Source organism: Nipponia nippon, unplaced genomic scaffold (assembly GCF_047370975.1).
Source record: "Nipponia nippon isolate SJK-2023a ecotype South Korea unplaced genomic scaffold, ASM4737097v1 scaffold_14, whole genome shotgun sequence".
Taxonomy (NCBI): Eukaryota; Metazoa; Chordata; class Aves; order Pelecaniformes; family Threskiornithidae; genus Nipponia; species Nipponia nippon.
In genome coordinates, this window is record NW_028262330.1 from 6260153 (window position 1) to 6280416 (window position 20264).

At 54.6% G+C, this 20264-nt stretch overlaps 1 protein-coding gene across 1 annotated transcript in view; it reads left to right on the forward strand.

Moving 5' to 3' along the window:
• The window catches only part of SLC39A11 (solute carrier family 39 member 11), a 117121-nt gene that overhangs the window by 93504 nt on the left and 3353 nt on the right, over nt 1–20264 (forward strand). The window lies entirely within an intron of this gene.

Here is a 20264-nt window from a genome sequence, read left to right on the forward strand (position 1 = left end):
ATCATGTTAGATGAAAGGTGGAGTCTGTACCATGAAAATACCAATGCAAATTCAGTCAGCTGCAAAAGGAGACAAAATAACTTTATTGCCATCAATCTGTCAGTCACTGTCATCTGCGGGCAGCCCAAAAATCCCTCGGTGTAGCCGCTCCACCATAAAGCCATTTGGAAATATCCAAGAGTAAAATTTTAGGTGGCTAATTTGTGTTATGTAGGCTTAAAAAACAGCAGTGGAATTATACTTGATGTGAGCTAACTCGAGAAATAGAGCTAAATCTTTTGACACATCCGAAGGGGAAATTGCTCCTTGGCCAACCTCAGCTCTTAGGAGACACGACAGTCGTGATCCCCCTCGTGTCCATTATTTTGAAATAGTGTTTTAATGAAACAGCTGCGTGACTCGGTTTACCTCCTCCATTCTGCTTCTGCTTCCCCCTGGGTGTGACTAACCACGTTAGCGCTGAGCTGAAGCTGGGGTGAGCTCTCAGGAAGGCTTATTCCTTCAAACCTTGAATTGTGCAAAAGTATTTATGAACGCTCCAACGCGCTCAGAGCCCGAGCTAGGGATGCAGATGCCTGGGGATGCTTGCAGTGGCTGGTAGATGTTTCCAGGGTTGGCTGTGACTTGCCCACGCTAACCAGAGGACCTTCCTTGCTGACTTGATGAATAAATGCTGGCTTGCTTGGGGAAGCGCTGCCTGATTGCATTGCTCCCAGAGGGGTGAAATCTTGGCAGGAGCCTGAATTCACTCCGGCTTGCTGTAGGGCCCTGGTGAGACACAGCTGTGCTGTATCCTGAAGGGCTGTTTTCGGAGCCACGGCCTTTGCAGATAAGTAGCGTGTTTGCAGAGAGACAATTAGGAAGGAGGGGAGAGCACCAGCTGCTCTGCAAACTGCAGCGGTGCTGCAGCAGTGACGTCTGGGCGTTGCAAGCAGCCGGGTGCTGCTCTGGCCCGGTTTGCTGTCAAGCACGCTCTCTGGGTGAACCCCTGGGCACCGGAGCAGCTCAAGGGTGGGTGTTGCAACAGGGTCCCTGCCTGCCTCTGCTGTCCATTGCGGTCCTGAGTGCTTTGCTTTTTTCACGTAGCACAGCAATGCTCCCCAGCTTTGTTTGGATGAGGGTTAACACCCTGTTCCCGATACCCTGCAGGGATCCCGTGAGGCTTTTCCTAGGCTGAGGACTTTCCCCTGCGCTCATGGTTTGAAAGTTTCTCGGTGCTGCCTGCTTGCCCACGGCAGGAGGGGTGCTGTGGGGCTCCCGCCCCAGCCATGCGCTTGGGGCTGTGCCGGTGCAGAGCTCAGCCCTGGCTGAGCATGGCGAGGGACCATTTTGGGGTTTTAAAGCACAGTGGGGCCGAGTGTGCTGCAGAGATGGGGCTGGTTGGGAGCCGCAGTGGTTGGTAAGCACTGGCATGGGTGGCGTAAGCAGAGCACTGCAGGTGTAGACCCGCCGCTGATGGTCCGAGTCAGGGGGACACTTTGGGGTTTGGTTAAAAACCAAAAAAGGATGATTAGGAAGCAGGGTGGGATTCTCACCTTTTAAAACACCTGATGCTTTGCATGTGCTGGCATCACCTCTGTCATTCCCTGACTCTCTGGGCTCTGGTACGGTCCTGCCCCTTACCTCTGTGCTTGCAGGATCCGGCCCTTTGGGCTCCTCCATCCACCGCATCTCCCCAGAGCATCTTGGTGCTGCCTGCCAGGCCCCTGCCCACGCTCGTCCGTGTTTCTTTGCTGCCACCGGGTGTGCAGGCTCCGTTCCTGCGATCTCGCTCCTCTGCGGCTCCTCTCTGCCAGTGCCAGGGCTCACCCTTGGATTCCAGCCCCTCTCCTTGCCAGTTGTTTCATTTATGGCTTGCGGCATGGGGGGAACACACTTTATTTGGCCTGTCAGGGGATGCTGGTGAAACGCGGTCCTGTGCCCGAGGAAGGTGGGGTCTCAGCAGCAGGGCTGGATCTTCACTTTCGTGTGCGGGTGGGTATCGGTGCTCCTTCAGCTGGGCAGAACACTTGAGCCTTTATCGGAAAGGTGATGCAAGTTTTATGGCAGTTTAGACAGGGCTTAGGATGAGCTAACGTCTGCTTTCGGGGTGTTTCCCGTGGGGGCTGAGCCACTGCTTGTCCTTGGGCAGGAGCAGGCTGCTGCGGAGCATCCCTCCCTGCCGTGGAGCATCCCTCCCTCCCTCCCAGCTGCGGGACTGTGGTTTGCCTGCCCAGTTCCTCACAAGGCTGAAAACATCAAAAAGTCCCATGGGCTGGAAATAGCAGCTCAGGACAAAGCTGCCGTGGTGACAGAAGAGGAGCAAGACCCCGAGCGAGTGCGTGCCTGGGGCAGAGGAGCGAGTGCGTGCAGAGGAGCAGTGCCCGGTGTGGGGCACGCAGGGAGCCCCAGGAGGGGAAGGTCCCCTCCAGATGTGAGCGGGGAGGCATGAGCTGCTCCTGGCTGCCTTCCAGGCAGGAAGGTAAAAAGAAGGGCAGCCATGTCTTAAAAAAGCTGTTTTACCTCCCCTTCTTTGCGCGCTATAGTGTGGGGGGAGGAAACCCTCTCCACCTTGTGTGGCTGATTTAACAGGAACCAGATGGGGCTGGAGCTGCTGAGGTCAAGATGGGCTGAATTTGCACTCCCCCTGGCTGCTCTGGGGATGCAGAACGGGCAGGAGTGCAGGCAGGGATGCAGGCAGGGCTGTCCAACGCTGGTGCACTTTGTCGGTGGCTTCTCCGGGGCTGGGTGTAGGAAGAGAGGGGCTGGGGTAGGTCCCTGCTGCTGGCCACACTCTGCACATCTCCCTGCCGTGCCAGGGAGTGGCGTGTGTCGGGGTGGTCGCTCTCTCTCCAAGTCCCTGTTGTGTCTTAGAGGACAAAAGCACCCATCAGTGAACCATGGGGCAACCCTGAGCCCCTCATCCCATGGGGGTTATGCCTGCGATGCTGGGCAGCTGCGAGCTGGGGTCCAGGGCCGGCAGGGAGGAGATCCCGCCTGCCTGCTCTGCCGTCCCCTCTGGACCACATCCCTTCCCTCGGCACCCACCTCAATGCCGCTGCGTTGGCACCCAGGACCCTGCAGCATCTCCACTCCCGCATCCCCTGCTGACACGGCGGGAGCTCGTGCCTTGACTGGAAACACAAGAGTGGAGGGGGAGGTGGGGTCCCTGGGGACCTCTCTTTTTCTCTCGCCCCCATCGGAGGCTCTACCTTTGAGAATCAGCACAAGGAGCTGGTTATCCCCTCCCCATTCCACCTGCCAGCGTGCTGGTGCCTTGGCACGGTGCTTGGGTTTGGGGGGAGCCCGGTGGTGCCCGGGAGCCGCGGGGGCGGCGGGGACACGGGAGCCTGCTTCTGCTTTGTGCCCCTTACAACTCCTCCCTGTGCAGTTTGCCTTCTGAACGCAGGAGGCAGCTTGTAATCGCGCTGTATGCAAGCACACAAAAGCCAAATCCGTTTTCTTACGGAATGTTGCTTCTTCCTGTGGATTTTTTTTCTGTCAGAGAGGAATTCACCCTAAAATTAATTTCCTCGGTCAGGATTGTGAGAACTCCTGAATGTACCTGCGTTATACTGCAGAGTGAACAGAAAACTACCGTAAAAACCCTGTGCCAGCAATTCTGCTTTTAATGGGAGGAAGGTTTGGAAATATCTTTCAGATGCAGACCCCCCACCCCGAGGAGGCAGATGGAGGGCGAGGGCTTTGCCTCTGGATGGCAGCGGCGGGGAAAGATGGGGGCGAGTGGTGAAAGCAGGACAGTTTCTGTGACCGGTCTCATCTGTGCGGTGAGCGGTGCCTGGGCTTGGATGCCTTCCTTGGGTACTTAATTTGGGGAGGAAGAGGGAATGTGTTGCACAATTAACTCTGAATTGTCTGGATTTTCTCTGCCAATCCCTCTCTGGTCAATCTGCTCCTCTGTAAGGAATCACAGCGCCATGTTTCCAGCAGTTAGGGTATTCACTGCATCACTGGCTGGCAGCACAGGCAACGGGCGGTTCACCGGCTGATATTCACGGTTTTCCCCTGGCCGAGCTGTTTTCCCGCTGGGATGTGAAGCCTGTGCACTAGGGATGCTCTTCCAGTGGAAATAATCTCTGCGTGTCGGTTCCCCCTCGAGCGCGGGTGCGCGGGGGTCCTCCTCCCCGGTCTCTGTGCTATGTGTAGCGTATGGCGTCTGCGTGGGTGTAACCTCCAAGTGTTTCATTTTGCAGCCTCAGTATTTATTATTTTAATGTTGTTTGTGTGTATAATTTTAAAAATTTGATAAATGCTTATTATTAAGGCTGGAAAATCAAGCCCATAGCTACTGGGAGATGCTGGAAACAGGATCGCCAGTGCACTTTTTGCTAGGATGTTTGTAAGACATGTTGCAAACCGTGCTCTTTGCCCAGTTGCCCTTTCTTCTCCCCCTCCAGCTCCCCTGCCCTCACCGTCCATCTCTCGGTCCTTTGGGGTTTGGTTCAGGCTTCCTCCCCGTGACGGAGAGGATGTGAGCACCACGGTGCCTGCCTGCAGCCCCGGGCCATCTGCAGGGACAGAGCATCCTCTGAGGATGGGGGTCCTGGAGGAGCGGGGGTCCCCGGGGACCGGAGCTGCCGTCTGCTCTCACAGGGCACAGCACAGGAGCCGCGGGGCCATGGTTTGCTGCAGCGTTAACTCTGTAAGAAAGCGGCCTTTGTCACGGCACGAGGCTAAGCCCGGTCACAAGGGACAGTATGTGCCAGAAAATAAAATACAAAAAAAAGATAATTTCAGCTGCGGCAGTGTTTTGAGGTCCTGGGTAACTAACTGGTGAGGTCTAAGTTTGGCAGGGGGATCATTTAATTTTAATTTCAGCCATTGCTGGGGCTGGAGCTCCTGCCCACGCAGGTGCGCCCATAGCCTGTCGGCTTTGCTGTGGGATTCCCACAGTTAGCACCAGGCTAACTGTGCTGGGATGCCGAGTGACTCCTGCCTTGGCTGAAAAACCATTCATCTCCTTTGGCGTACATTTGCTGTGCTTGTTTCACTAAATACCTCCCTATGCGATGGTTTGAACAGCCAAGCCCAATGCCTCATGCCCACGTATCTGTTATGTTCTGCATTTTTGTTGCTGGCTTGTCTCTGTGCCGGTTGCTCTGGGCACCTTCCCTGTGCTCTTGACATGGATGGGGCAGAGCTGCTTCTTCCATCAAAAATAGGAGATGAATTAGGACAGCGTGGACCTGACTGTTACAGTGAATAACTTGGCTGGTTGCAGGCAAGAAATATGTGCAAGTCCGACTTGAGCTGAAAAGACAATAAAACAGAGATGGGCTTTTTCTGCACTCTTCCTCCCCAAAAGCATATTGTGCATTTTTATTTTTAAATCCATCCCTGTTACAGGGGTAGAAAGCTCGTGTCCCTGCTGATGGCCAGGAAAGCAGAGGCGTCGGGGTGACTTGCAGTCGCTGGACTCGCAGTCCCACATGGGCGGTTTCTGCAGATCAAGAGCTGCGGCCGAGCTGTCCCCATCCCTGGTCGCTGCTCCTCTCCCGTCTGACACTAGGTGGTAACATCCATGTTCCTATCAGCCTGTTCGCGGCGGATTTGGGGCTGGTGCGTGGTCTCGCACCGCTGTAGGGCAAGCCCTGGAGCTGATGGAACTCCCAAATGTGGCTTTTTCGCTGGCAAAACGCCTAGCAGAGGGCTGCTCTTTCAGATGCGAGAGAATGTTCAAATAAGTGAAACCAATATCGAGTGAAATGCCGTAAATTATTTTGAGCAGATGATATATATAAAGGACTAAAAGTCTGAAAAATAAAGTGAAATGTTTTGTTAAGCCTTGGGTGGTCTGGGCACCGGGTCCTCATAGGATACCACGGATGCAAATAATTTAGAGAGGTTAAAAATGGTGGAGGCAAATTTTTGGCAAACCTCTGCCTTCGGATGAAGCCGAGTCCATTCGGGGTGGGGGGCCGCGGGCTGTCGGGTGCTGCCTCTGGTTTAAAGCAGAGGGAGTGGTGGGGGCTGTGTTCCCGGTGCTGATGGCAGCTTTCCCTGCGTGGCTGGGGAGCGATTCTCGGGGTTCACGTGGATCCCCTTTAGCAGCCGTAGCAGTCGGAGGGTGAGCCGGTGGCAGGGGAACCGCTCCAGCACCCTCTTTTCCTGGGCACAGCACTGCCAGGGCAGGGACCCTCCTGGGCAAGGTGGACCTGCACCCCGGAGCTTTTCTGACCTAAACCCCAAGCTCCTCGGGGCAGGGATGGATTCCTTCTCCCCTTCAGCAGCACTGGGGCAATCAAATCCCACCAAAGAGTTTGTTGCATCCTCTTCTGCAAGCTGCAGGTAATGTTTTGTCCGGGGTCTGAGCCCTGCTTGCCGTGGATGCAAGGAAGGGGAAAAGTGCACGTTTTTGTGGGTGTAGTGTTTAACTTGGGCTTGCCCTTCCCCAGCACGGCTCAACTTGCAAAGCGGTTTTGGTGCTGACGGACCGTGGTATGATGGCACTGGGGCTCCCACCAGCAGACCACCTGCCCCGGCTATCTCCTGAATGAAAGCTCCTATTTAGGGCAGCGGGAGAGCGGGTGTGAGTGTGGCAGTGATGTAAACAGATAGATTTTTTTTTTTTTATTTTTTTTTTTCACCCCCAATGATGATGGTGATGTTTCCTCCACTGCAGCACAATGGTTCCCATTCATCGGCCCTTTTGCTGGGAATACTGGCCTTGTTTTGATCTGTTGTGCCCACAGATTGTTTCCTGTCCAGCTTTGGTAAAACAGACAGAAAAGAGGCTTCGAGTTGACAGGCAGACTTTGACTATGGCTTGGAAAATATTATTTCATGGGACAGCCTGTGCCTCCCACGCTGTGTCTCTCAGGCTGGAAAAAAAAAAATAGGCTTGATTAATGTACGGAGATTGAAACCAGGCAAAAATTTTATACTGTGTTTTCTTTGAATGAATGGAAATCATTGTGGTCTGAGAGACAGCAGAAGACACACTGGGTTTTTCTCTCGTTCGCACACATGCAATCTCTGTCTCTTGCTTATGAATAGATCCACAGTGGAGCTAATAAAGAGCTTGCTAGGGTAGGATCAAAATGTGGGGTCAGATCCCGACCTCTTTATCAGATCAAGGCTGTGCACAGAAACACCTAATGGAAAAAACCCACCTCTCGATGGTCGGGGAGGTGGGGCTGGACGGGGATTTCCATGTTTCCTTGGGATCCCAGATAAATGCTGCTCCTGCAGCCAGGCTGCTCCTGCCTGGGGCGCAGGGCAAAGCCCGGTTACAAAACAAAACTGTTGGAAGATGCTTATTAAGCACCTTTTAATTAGCCTCTCCTGGAGGTAGATGTTTATTACTAAGTGAGAGTTAATGAGCTGGGTAGGTTTCTCGAGGGCTTTTGTTTTGCGAACGGTGGAGATAGTACCAAGGTGCGCTTTCACCACGGTTGGTGCTCTGGAGAAGAACATGATCTGGAAGGGTTTGGTGAGCCACAAAACCCTGCTGCATTTCTCATCGCGGCTAATGAACCTCAGCAGCGATGCCTGAAGAGATGGAGAGGAGAGGAGGCTCCTGCCGGCGGTGGCAACATCTTCCCAACAGAAGTCTCAGATGCAGATGTCCCAGCCCCCATGTGCAAACATGCAGATTGGCTTTAAGAAGGAATGCACAATATTTGGGCAGAAGAGCGGGTCCTGGTGCCAGAAGAAATGAGGCTGTGTGGATGTTCGGAAAGCGCTTTCCTCCATCACTTGCCGGGAGAGCCGGGGCTATGGTCTGGCTGTGATGGGGGATGCCCTGCACGCACCCTGCTGCAGCAGCAGAGCTGATGCACGTGCGCTCCTCCTGCCAAAGCCTTGTGATTCTCTCTTTGCCCATCAGAAAACAGTGTTTTATTGTAAACAGATCTTACAGCTCTTCTTGGCCGTTAGGAAAGGGAAGTGGGTGCCTGGGAAGCAAGGTGAGGTGGGCTCGAGCCGCTTCTCCCCCCGGAGATGTTTGCAGGGCTGCGCAGTATCAGGCAGCACCTCTGCCTGCGCTTCCCCCTCCCGAGGCCTTTCCCAGCATCTCTGTCATCTTGGATGGAGTTCCCCGGATCCTGTTTGAAGCCTTAGCAGACGCTGCAGGACTGCTTTGACGTGCTTGGTTTGCGGTGTAGGTGAGATCTCACAAAGCAGCCCCTGGTGCAAGGCTGAACGGAGGATGGCCGTGGCCCGCGGAGCAGCATAGCCTTCCTTCCCGCTCCTTATCCTGGATAAACAAACGTACACCACCGACAGACAGAAGCCAGGCTGACCACAATGTCTTGGCTTCATCCTGTACCCAAGAAAAATTATTAATTAATTATCTGTGTGAATAATGAAATCAGCATGACACCAAACTAAACAGCATGTCCAGCCTCTCCCGGAGCAGCTCCGGAATTATCGACAGCTCCCGTCATCTTGCGTGGCCGGGTCTGTGGGATGGGCAAAAAAAATGTGGTGGGAAAGCTGTGTGGCCTGCAGTGTTTTTACTGAGCTGCCTTCAAAGCTACCAGATGTTTTCCACACCAGGAAAACATTTGTTCTCCTGCAGTGCCGGGATAGTCTATCGTCCCGCAGACGGACCTGCTTCCCATGTTGGTGCAATGCTGGGGAGTTAAATCTGGGGTCTTACGGTGCTTTGCTGCTCAATCCCTGATGTGGAAAGACACCGGCAGGGAGCAGAGACCTTGTTTTCCCATCCTGGGATTGGGAGCAGAGTGCAAACATTTTTCTGGTCCTCAAAAAATGTGGTAGCTCGGTTTGGTCACAGCGATCCAGGTTGCTGGAGACTGGGTTCAGGGTGAATTTGAATTTGTGGGGGAGACTTCCCTAATGCAAACCAGGTCTCTCGACCCCAGCAAGGACCCTTGCCTGCCTGCAGCGCTGCGGGTCCCCCGGGTAATGGACAGGCGGTGGGAAGGTGCTTATGTCCCACCATCAAGCAGACATGGGGGGAACCATGCTGAGCCCCCCTTGCAAAGGGAACCTATTTTGGATCCACAGCTGCCATCAGGCAGGGCTCCAGCTGGGAGAGCAGCTCCTTAGTAGTTCTTGGCAGCAAACTGCGTCTTGAGTGGTTTACCTTGGCCTCGCGATGCTGGTCCTGCCTCCTGCCAGGCTGGGGAGGTCGGGGTGGGTCCGTTCCCCCCATCCCTGTGCACCCGCATGGGGTTAGGGCTCAGCTCCGGGGCTGGAGAGTGGCAGGCAGCTGCCCTTTTTGAAGGATGCTTTTTTTTTGCTCTTTGAGTCTTGCAAACAGGCGCTTGGCTGGCCGAGGGTGGTTTTCCGTTGCACGGCTGTGTTTAGGGGCAGCTGCTCTTTCTGAGGCAGCCGACTGTCAGAGGTCGCTCTCGGCTGGCGATGCGGCTGGGGAGCACCTGGAGATGCCGAGGAGGGAATTGCGGAGCAGAGCTGTGCACCAGCTGCTGGGTCCCATAGAGGTACCAGACAGGGGGTGAGGGAGATGGGGAGTATCTTCCAAAAGCGGCCAAACTGCAGAAGGCGGAGGGCTGCTAGGGAAAACAGGTGCTTTGTGCTTTCCTGAAATTCAGAAACCAGAATTGAAGGCACTCGAAGTCAGTGCCTCAGCAGGGAAAACCTGCCCGAAGTGGTGCAGTCTGTGGTGGAGCCAGGCTGAGCAGAATCCCTTGGGCTCTGTGGCTTGTGCCTGCATGTCAGAGGCTCCTTCACTGCGTTGGTGCTGGCAGGTTTGATGGCAACACTTGTTCTCCCTTCGCCTGTCCCTTATCCAAAATGGGCTGGTTGAAAGCCCGTGGCAGCCCAGCCTCCATTGGGCCCCAGCTCCTGGGGCTGGATGGGTGCTGCAGCCTTTATTCATTGCTCTGGCTTGGAGGAGACGACCTCCCAAGTCAGCCAGGAGGTCTCCAAAGCCTGGCTGGGAGCCGGGCTGCTGGCTGCGAATCCCTTGCTGGCTGTTGGCATTTACATCACCGTTTGTATAAATAGTCTCCCCTTCTCTTCTCTCTCACTTCTTCCTTCTCCCTTACTCAAGTGTCTAGACCGAGGAGGGGTTTTGGTTGATTTGTAATACTTATGAGACACAGCTGGCCTCCGAAACAACATCTGGCTCCATGGAAAGTCTGTGTAATGGTTGCTTTCTTCTCTTTCTGTGGTGGTCACTGCGTCTGCAGATACAGCATGAAGGACAGGGGATGCCCGGAGCAGCTCCCACATGAAGCTCTTTGGCTTCTCAGCTCCCTGGGAGAGGGCTTCACGGGGAGCTGCCCAGCCCTTTTCCCGGGTGTACTGTTGGCCAACTGAATGGTTTCTGGCTAAGCTATGGCTGGGTGCTGCAATGGCCAAGCAGCCCATGGTGGCCTTGCAAGAGAAGGCTTCAGCTCTGCGTTTGCAAGAACCTGTGAGCAGCAGCTGCTGAATGCGTTGTAATACTTCCCTGGGGCACAGCTCGCCCTGCACCCCGTGTTGGAGGTGAGGCTCTCATGGTTTTCAATGCAACCACGTTGGGTGTCTGCATCATCCTCTGACGTTTTGCAGGAGAGCGGCTGGGGAGGCTGCCCAGAGCTGGGGAGGACCATGGAGGGTTCCCAGGGCTGACTCTCCATGGTGGTCGAGGCTGTGCGTGATGCTCCGGCCAGAGGACAGATAGCGATGCAGTTGCGGCGGGTGCTGTAGAGGATGGGTTAGTCGGGAGGTGAGCTGGGGCTGGTGGGGCCAGGCTGTGCGAGCGCCTGCCCTTGAACCTGGTCCCCGCTCGCGCAGGACGAAGCCTCGGGCGCCACTCCCTCCTGGGCCCCAAAAGCCAAAACCTGGCAATCACATGTTCTCCAGGACCTTATTGCAAAGGTCTCTCCTGCCCCAGCTTTGATCTGCAAAGTGCACCTTCAGTTCCTGTTCACCTTAAAATAAAAGAAAGAGGGCAAAGAAAAAAACAGAGAAAGAAAAAGCCATTATCCATGTTTATCTTATCAAGATAATGCCAAACAAGGCTCACTTTGAACACCAGGTTCAGTCTTTGCAGCCCCAGTGGCCTGTTCCTCTCTTTAGCAGCCTGGTTTAAAAATAAACCCTCCAAGGAGGGGAAGCAATTTGAATGAAGACATTGTTACCGTACACGATGCGATAATAGGGCCTTTTATAGCTACAGCTGTTAGTAAATTGTTTAGTTCCAGGTTTTCAGGCTGCATAAAGGAGCCGCTCTGGCACTTTCACACTCTACCCCGGCACATTTTAGCAGCGATGCTGCAGGCAAGAGAAGAGGAGAAACCGTTTTAGTACTCTTAATTTTGCTCTTAGCTAATGATCCCCATCAGGATGCAAATGCGGACAGACAGGAATCGTTCCTGAGCCCCTCTGTGCCACCCTGGCACGGCAGCAAGCTCTGCTCGTGCGGCCGGCGAGCTGCCTGCCGTGGGGTGGGGACAAGCGGGATGCTGAGCTCCAGCACGATGTTATTGCAGGCGGCTGAGAGGATGAGTGAAATATGTATGTATATTTATCTATACGTATAGCTGGGCTTTCTGTCCTTTCAGGTTCTTTTCAGCCCCTAGCAGGGAAGAAGAATAGTGTCTTTACTAACTACACTCATCCTTCTTCCCTTGCCTTGCTCCAGGCTTTTGTTTTCTGTAAGTGATGGGGCCCATGCGTGCCGGTGGCTGCCCAGCTCTGGAGGACGAGGCAAAAAAGCCCTAAAAATACTCCCCTAAACCATTCCCCTGGCCCAGCGTGTTGTTTGCACCGAGATTTCCATGGCATGTAAAATAATTTTCTAGGTGAAATGTGCTTATGATTTGAAGATTTGTACAAAGGGGAGAGGGTTGGCGTTTTTGCATGAAGCTATAAACATTAATTGGCAGGTATTATTGGGAATTTTTATAGGTGGGCCATAATCCCAGCCCTGCTTTTAGACCACCCAGCTTCTGTGTGTGTTTAATTTTTTAAAAAATACTTTAATAACCTTTATAAGGTTCTGTATCTCCCTCCAGCTCTAGCCCTACCCGAGATCAGTGCAGCCACATCGTTAAATCTGGCTTTATTTATGGGCGTGCCTATATGAATATGTAAAAATTTAAATTTCTGCAGCCTGACGCTGTTTAAAATAGAGTTAACAAGGTCTCACATGAGGGTTGTTTTAAGGTATTCAAAAATAGGTGCTTCTGACTTGTAGGGTCTTAACCAAAACCTCCTGGTGATGGTTGGAGCGGAAGGTGCTGCCTGGGGCTCCTTGGTGGCTGCCGGGGAAGGGTGATCTTGGTTTCTGCTCAAAAATAGAGATTTCTGTCCGAGCCATCGCCTTCAAGCGCTTGCCGTCCCTGCAGACTCTTGTTTTTATGGTCATTGCTGTTCTGCTTGTAACAGTTTGGTGGGATTTACAGGGTGCCTCGGAGCTGGGTGTCTGCAGGGCTCGGGGTGGCCCCTAATGATGCAGAGCTTTTCTCTCAATACCACTCTGAGAAAGGAAAGATGCTGTGAATAACAGCAACAGTGGGGGTCCTGTAGCTCTGCACACTGCTTTTTAATGCTGCCTTCGTATCATTATCTTATGAATGGGGAAACTGAGGCAGAGGTGGGTGCCTGTCGCAGGGGCTGAGCCTCTCCCGGGACTCACCCACCCGTCTGCAGCCAGAGCGTTGTCCCACCTCGGGCCGGGTCCCCACCTCCCCCTCTGGCTGGGCAGAGCGGGGGTCTGCCTGCCGGCTGTCGGGAGACGATTTGTGCATGGGTGATGTCACCGGCGTCAGACCCGGGAATAGTCAGGTCCTGCACTGGTCCCTTTTCTTGGGCACGAATTTAACCCCAGTAAATACAACGGGGAAGTGATGCTGGGAATGGGAAGTGACATTTTCGTCCATTTACAAGTATCTGTTAACTTTTTACCTAGGTAGACCATAACGGTGCAAAAGGAAATTTGTCTGTGCGATGGATTCTGCTTTTCATTACGCGCCACGAGAGCAAGCGGCAGGACAAGGGCAATCGCTCCCGGCTTGTGACTCCTGCAAAGGTGGTTTTGCAGGGAGCGAGTCCAGGGCTCGGTCACGCCTCCTGCTCGTTTTGCAGATACCAGCCTTGGAGAGCTGGAGCCAGCCGAGGCTCAGCCGACGCTGGCTGGATGCTGCGCGCGCAGGTCGCGTTCACGCTCTTATCTGGCAGCAGGAGAAAGCGCCGAGGCTCCCCGAGCCTTTCCTGCTGCGCAGCCGAGGTCAAAACATGGCGAAAGAGAGAAGAGAGCAGGAACGCGCAGAGCTCATGAAACATGTCTTTGTGCTTCCCAGATCGGGGGAGCTGTGAACTTTTACCCTGTGCGTGAGTCTGACTCATAAATCAGTTACATAAATAACCGGGCAGATAAGAATAAAGATTTTAAAACCCCAGAGGAATGAATAGCCCCTAGACAATGGGACCCCTCCGTGCGATCCAGCGGTAGATACGCGCCTGCCGGAACAGAGCAATGACCGCCGGCCAGCCGCGCACAGCCGCAGTTTCTATCGCTTATCGCCCCCCCCCCCCGGCCACCGTCGAGGGTTTGAACTTGCTCTTGCTGGTAGCTGCTTGTGTCCAGGCACAGCTGGAGCAGGGTGTCCGGACTCGTGTCCTTTCGGCTGAGCCCCCCCCTGCTTCGCTGGGATGGGGAGGAGATGCTCCAGCCCCATGGGGCATCTGAGCCCGGGCTGGCAGCACCCTGGTACCCGGAGCGATGACCTTTGTTTGCACCGTGTATCTTGTGGGATGTTCTTGCACCCTTGGCCAGCTGCATCTGAGGGCTTGCCCACCTTCACGTGCCAGTCCCGTTTCCTTGGCCAATTAAGCTGTAATGATAATGACTTGGTCCTTCAGGCAGGAAGGGTTTGGAGGGTCAGTCCTCCCAGGGGAGCGCAGGAGGATGAAGTGACCAAGAGATGCAGGGGGAGCTGAGCTTTGTGTTTGCTGTCGGTTGAAGTGGGATTTGGGGGGGGAGGTAGGAAAGAGCCTGAGTGCTCGTGCGAGCCTAGCAAAGACACGTGTGCCACGGGCAGGACGCAGAGCGCACCAGCACGCAGCAGGTTGGGGGAAAGGAGAGCAAAAAACCAAAGTCTTGCGTGTTTTAGCTAAGTGATGTAACCTGAAATGGAACCAGCTCAGGCACGTGAATGTGTTGGGATGCTTCATGCACAGACCCATCCCCGTTGCCTTGGTGCGCAAGATGCGGCCAGCTGGGTGACTCAGGGGCTTCCCCATCCTGCCCACCCAAGCCCTGCCTGAACTGAGGTTTCCCCGGAGCTCTCCCCGGAGAGGGGAGGTGGGTGGCAGCCCCATCCCGGGCTGGCCTGGCACCGATGGGGATTTGTGTTGGGAAAGCTGGATAATTTCTTGCTCTTCAGCTAAAGTTCACGTCCTGGCTGCCGCAGTCAGAGGGGAGAGCAGGTTTTATGACTTTGAACTTAGCTTACGCACCTTTGGGATAAATTAAGGGTAAAATTTCCTAAAATTGTAAATGTTTATTGCATGTGGATCCAGAGCGGTGTATATTTAAGGCTGGCGGAGGGCCAGGCAAGCAGATGTGACACAGTCCAGGCGGCATGCTGCTTAAGAGCCGCGCAATTGAATGGGAAGAGGGAGGGAAGGGGTAGGAAGAGGTATGGAAGTGGCTACCGAGGAGCAGCGCCGAAAGGGCCAAGCACCGGGGGAGCAGGCATTGTTTCCACTGGGATGTGCCTACCATGCACAGCTCTAGCAGAGACCCGACATGAGCTTCTCTATTCCCGGGAGCAGGCTGGCGGAGCAGCTTGTGCCCTGGCTACGTGGCCACTCAAAACCATGCCCCTTTCATCTTGTGCTTTTGCGGTTCTCCTTGGAGATGGGTGTCCATGCGACCCTCCAGCCTGTTCCTGCCTCCTGATCTCTGCAGCTCTTCCCCTGGTTTGTGCCCCAAATTCTTTCCTGCCGCTTCTCCTCTTCCCTTTGCTTCCTTTCAGATGTACTGGCTGTCTTTGGTGCCATTTGGAAAGTACCTTGCTCATGGCATGGTTTGGATGGAGGCTCTGCTGTTGACAATCTGTCCGTATGTCTGCATAACTGGGAAATTGTGTAGTGGCTACCAGCCTGGTTGTTTCTTTGCCAGTAGGGAGGAGACCTGAGGGCTTTCAGGCTCAAGGCGTCGAGCGATGGGCAGCACGTGCTGCATCCCCTGCCTGGGACGGGGGCACACGCTGCATCCCTTGCCCCGGATGGGGGCACGCACCGCACGCCCTGAGCGGGGTAGGTTCACTCATTGCTCCGTGCATTTCTGTGTTCTGGTGGGTAATGAGGCTGGTGGCTGCACTCAAGAGGAGGAGGAGGCACGGTAGGTTTGCATCCACTTTTTTTTTTAAATGGTTTTGAGTGTTTGAGATGAAAGGTACTGTATTATCAAAGGACAAATCCGTGGGAGTAACATCCTCCGGCCTGCTTTTGCAGATTTGGCCTTTAAAAGGCCGAGCACCTAAAGCAACGGAGTCACCAGGAGCCCCGTGTGCCCATGGATGGGTCAGGCTGCTACTCAGGGTGGGAGCGTGGTCTGGTGGGCACTGGGGCTGATGGGGGGGACTGCTGCCACCCTTCTCCCCCCCGCAGCACCCCGACCGCCTCCTCGCGTGAGAGCCTCCCGTAACAGCGGGCATACCGTGTCGGCAGCTGTGTTTAACAGGTAGGGCAGGTATGGGGAAACGCTCAGGGCCCTGCGCTCACCGCAGAGCTCCTTCCCACCTGCGAGCCCTGATCAAACACCTCGACGGGCGGCCCGAGTGGGAGCCATGATGTAATCTTGGGAACCCAAAACAATCGGCCCTTTCATGGCAAGACGATAACAATCAAAACAGTATGTAAGGGCCTGCCATGCAAGAATACACATGCACATTATACACTGGAGGGAATTGAAAGCTGTAGTGAAAAGGGGCTTGTTAAGAATATGTAGCCTGCTTTCATAATCAGTTTGTAAAAGAATAGGCCCTTGAAAACAAGGGTTTAGGCTTATAGAAGGCTTTCTGTGCCTTGACCTTGCAAATATGCAGAGATGCCAACTTTTTTTGAAAGTGAACTTGGAGTCTCCCAGCGTGGTGCCACAGCAGTTGGCAGGCGAGCTTGGGGGTAGGAGGTCCAGCCCTGGTATGTTCCCGGGGGACACAGAGTCTTTCCCTCTTGCCACGAGGAGCTGGTCCTCGGTGGAGCTCCACCAGGATGCCATGGTTTTACCTTTTCTTCCTTAAAACCGCAGCACTGGGCTCTGCTGCAGAAGAGGATCAGCCAACGCGAGGGCAGACTCATCCCAGCATCGCTGGCTCTCTGCAGAGCTCACGTGTAGATGGCACGTGTCCTAGTGGCGTTTCTGTTCCCAGATGGAGGTTATGGAGGACATCACTGTCATCACCGCCATTTTACAGATGGGGGAGCTGAGGCAGAGCGCTGCGAAAGGTAACATGCCTAATGCATGTTGGCTTCTTGATCCTCGATGCTTCCTAAGACACCTGAGTCCATCGTGCCCAAATGGAGGAGACACCCAAGTGACATTCCCGCGTTGGCCAGGGCGCCAGTGGCAGAGCCGCTAACGGGGCACACGCATCCCCAGGCAGCGTTTGGTGTGGTTTCCCCTGGGCTGCTATTACTTTAGGCCAACGCATGTTTGTACGTTGGGGATGAGCCACAGGTTATCCTCCTTGTCTACAAAATGTCTTTTAGCTGGACACCAGTGACCCATCAGACCAGATGGGATCTGCTTCTAACACCTCTCTGTCGGTTATTCCCCACCTTCCTCACTTTAGAGACCCTAATGTCTCTAAACATTTCATTCTGATCATTGTCCCTCTGGCTATGTTAGCTCATCACCCCGTTGTCTTCTCTGTGTGCCGTAGCTCGCCGCGGGCACCCAGAGGTTCGGCTCCCCTGGGCCAGGCTGCTCCAGTTTGTCTTTGTGCATCTGTTTTACAATGTGTTTCTTTGCAGTCGGGGGAAGCCTTCCAAGAATCCCCACCTATTTCCGTAATAAGGACGCCTTTGTTTTCCTCGTACACAATGCAGCTTTGATTCAGTTGCTTTCTCACCAACCGCGTTGCCGTCAGCTCGACACGGGAGCTACGGAGAAGGTGTGAGGTGTGCATGGCTCCGTGGCGAAGGGGGAGAAGAATGTCCCGTGGGATGGTTTTATTTCACGTTTAGGGCATCGGAGGTAAATCTGCTTTGCCTTAGCACCCGGACATCTCCCGAGATGCTGCGCTGGGCAGACAGAGGTGTCCCCTGAGCAGTGAGTGGAGGTACCCTTTGTGCAGTGAACCAAGGCAAAGCAAATAGGAAGGCTTATGTGTTCCTGGCCTCCATGTTGTCACGGAGTTATCCTCATCCTGATGAGATTAGTGTCCTTGGGAAACGCTCAGAAGGTCCCAAAGTCCAAGAAGTGTTCAGGCAGAGCTGTGGTGGGAGGAAGCGTTGAAGGAACGAGTGGTCCTAGGGGCGGGGGAGCATGGTCTGGATGAGCAGAAGACCTTTGCGGAGGCCAGGAGATGACATGGGGACCTTCTCAGCTTGACGCTGAGCCCAGAAGGTCCTTTCTGCCCTGTGGATGTCCCAAGGCAGGTGTGAGAAACCACACGCACAGGGATGCCTGCAGCCAGGCGCTGGGTCTCTGGTGGCCTTTGCCTCTTGCCCTGCCACACGCTGAAGCTTTGCGTGCCTGCCCTGACTGCCGGCACCCACGCGGCGTGATGCCCACACCTGCATTTCTTGGGTTAATATGTTGACCTGGGAGGGGGCATGCGTTGCTGCCTCTGTGCTGAGGGCTGGGGGGCTTGGGTGGCCTGACCCCAGAGGGTCCCTGTCGGTGCAGGAGCACGCTGTGACCCATTGCACACCGTGGCATGTTGCTTGCCGTAGTGTGTGCATGCTGTGGCACGTGGCACGTTGCTCACTGCAGCCTACTGCTTGCTGTGCTTGCCGAGCTGGCTGCAGCCCCGTCCCCGGCACACGCCGGACCCACTGGCCATCCGCCGCTGCTGTGGAGGTGGCCCAAGCTGTAGGGCTGGGGCAGGTTCTTGTTTCGGGGCCTCCTGATGGGTTTTACTAGGGGTGTGTGCGAGGAGGAGAGCAGGGGCAAACCCACCCGTTTGGGCTTCTCCTGCTGGATCTTTCTCCAGGTTAAAATCCCTTTCCTCCTGCCCCTTGGGACTTTCTCTCTCCTGGAGCTGCTGCAGGGCGAGGGGTCAGCGCGGGGTTCCCTCCTCCTGGGGGTGAGGGGGGGGCTTGCTGCCCTTCCCGTACAGACCCCTCCATTCACACCTCCCTCTCCCACCCCATTAATTTGTTGTGGTCGGGGCCAGTAATAGCTGCTTTGTGCGAAGGCGAGGGAAGGAGGAAAAAAAACCCAGCGCACAGACAGCGGCTCCAGTGTTTTCTAAAAGGGATGTTTTTCCCCCTCCGTTCTCTCTCTCTTTCCCTTGAATAATGTTTTTGATTGCAATAGCCTGTCCTGGTTAGGGAAACCCACAGCCTCTCCCCCTTCCCCTCCCCTCTTCTGTAAACCCTGGTAGAAGTTTAAACAACCTAGAGAGATTTTTCTCACCAGTCTTATTTTACTAATAGGAAACAAGTGTTTAAAGCAGCAAAGGGAGCTTTCAGCTGCTGGAAAAGGAATAACTGACCTTGCAGAGAGGTGCTGGGGTCCTGCTCAGAGCCATGGGCTGGGGCAGGTCGCAGCCCGGTACCTTGCTGCTGGAGCCTTGAGCCCCCCGGGGACGGTCATGCTCTCGGTGGCCCCTGGGACAGGCCACCCCCAGCTCCACCAACACACACCAGCGAAGCCACGAGGGGAGAAATGCTCCAACCGTGGAACAAGTTCTTGTTTGCTCTCGTGGAGCCGCGCAGCCTAAGGAGCCCATGCCATAAAAAAGGAGCCCCATTTCGTTTGGTGCTTGCAACAATTTTGTTCCTTGAGTGAAGGAGAAAACTCCGTATCCGAATTTCCTGGTTTTCACCAAAAATCCAAAACTCCTGCTGAGCTGGAAGGGACCCTGGGGCGGAGGGGAAGGACCGTTCCCAAGGCTGGAGCAAATCCCAGCTGAGGATGGGTGATGGTGTGGGTGGGGGGTACCAGGAGCAGCCTCTGCTCGATGAGGTGCTGGTGCATGGGGCTGGGGTGCAGCTGCCTCCCGCACAGAAGATCCGACAAACCCTCCCACTGCAAATCCAGCTTTTGTGACTGCCAGCTGTTTGCAGAGCTATTTCCATTTTGGATAATCACAGAATCATAGAATACCAGGTTGGAAGGGACCTCAAGGATCATCTGGTCCAACCTTTCTAGGCAAGAGCACAGTCTAGATGAGATGGCCCAGCACCATGTCCAGCTGAGTCTTAAAAGCGTTCAGTGTAGCGGAGTCAACCACTTCCCTGGAGAGATTATTCCAATGGTTGACTGTTCTCTTTGTGAAAAATTTTCCTCTGGATAAGCTCTGGGTGATGGGGTGGTCCCACCACGGGGCTGCTGCATGGGAGAGGCTTGGGCAGGAGCGCAGTGGGCAGGCACAGGGTGCTCTGAAGGTGGCTGCTGAAACAGGTATTGGGTCTAAGTATCGAAGGGGAGAGGGAAAGTGAGGAGAAACCTCAGCTAATTCTCTACCCTTGAACATCCCTTCAAGCCTCTCCTATCTGTCCTTCAGAGCTGTGTTTTCTGCTGCTGGGGACATGGGGCTATACTTGGAACAGTTCACGTTCACCGTGTCTGCCTGCCTAACCCCCTTTATCAGGCTTTTTATCTCTCGTGCCTGGAGAAATGGTCCTCACAGCAGCCTGCCTCCTCCTCTGCTACTTTACTGATGGACAGACCAGCTCTCCCCTCTGGCTGGTTTTGGCTCTGGAAGTCCAAGTGCCACCTTTCCATAGGATGCAAGAGGGGGAAAATAGAGAGAAAGAAAGTGAAATCCTGTGGCTAAAATATACTTCTTCTCTTCTGACGAGCCCCACGGCTGTACGGCTCGTGCAGGGGTGAGAGCTGGGGCAGGTTACGGGAGAGGGACCAGGGGCTGCGTTGGGGCCCCTCTGGCAAAGCCCCCCTGGGAGGGAGGAACCCCGACCCTTTGGGGGACCCGTGAGCCCAGGGCTGCCCCAAACGCCGGGGCCCAGGGATGCTGCGGCTCCCGGGAAGCCTTGGGTTGGAAATGCCTTGTGGGGCCTCCCTGGACAGGTCTCTTCTCCTCCATCTGGTCTCTGTTGCTCCCAGGGCTGATGCTGAAGCTGATTAAATGCTGTGGAGCTCTTTGAAGATGAAATTTGCTGTGTTCATGTTAAATATTAGCATGACTAGCCCCAGGGCTAGCTGC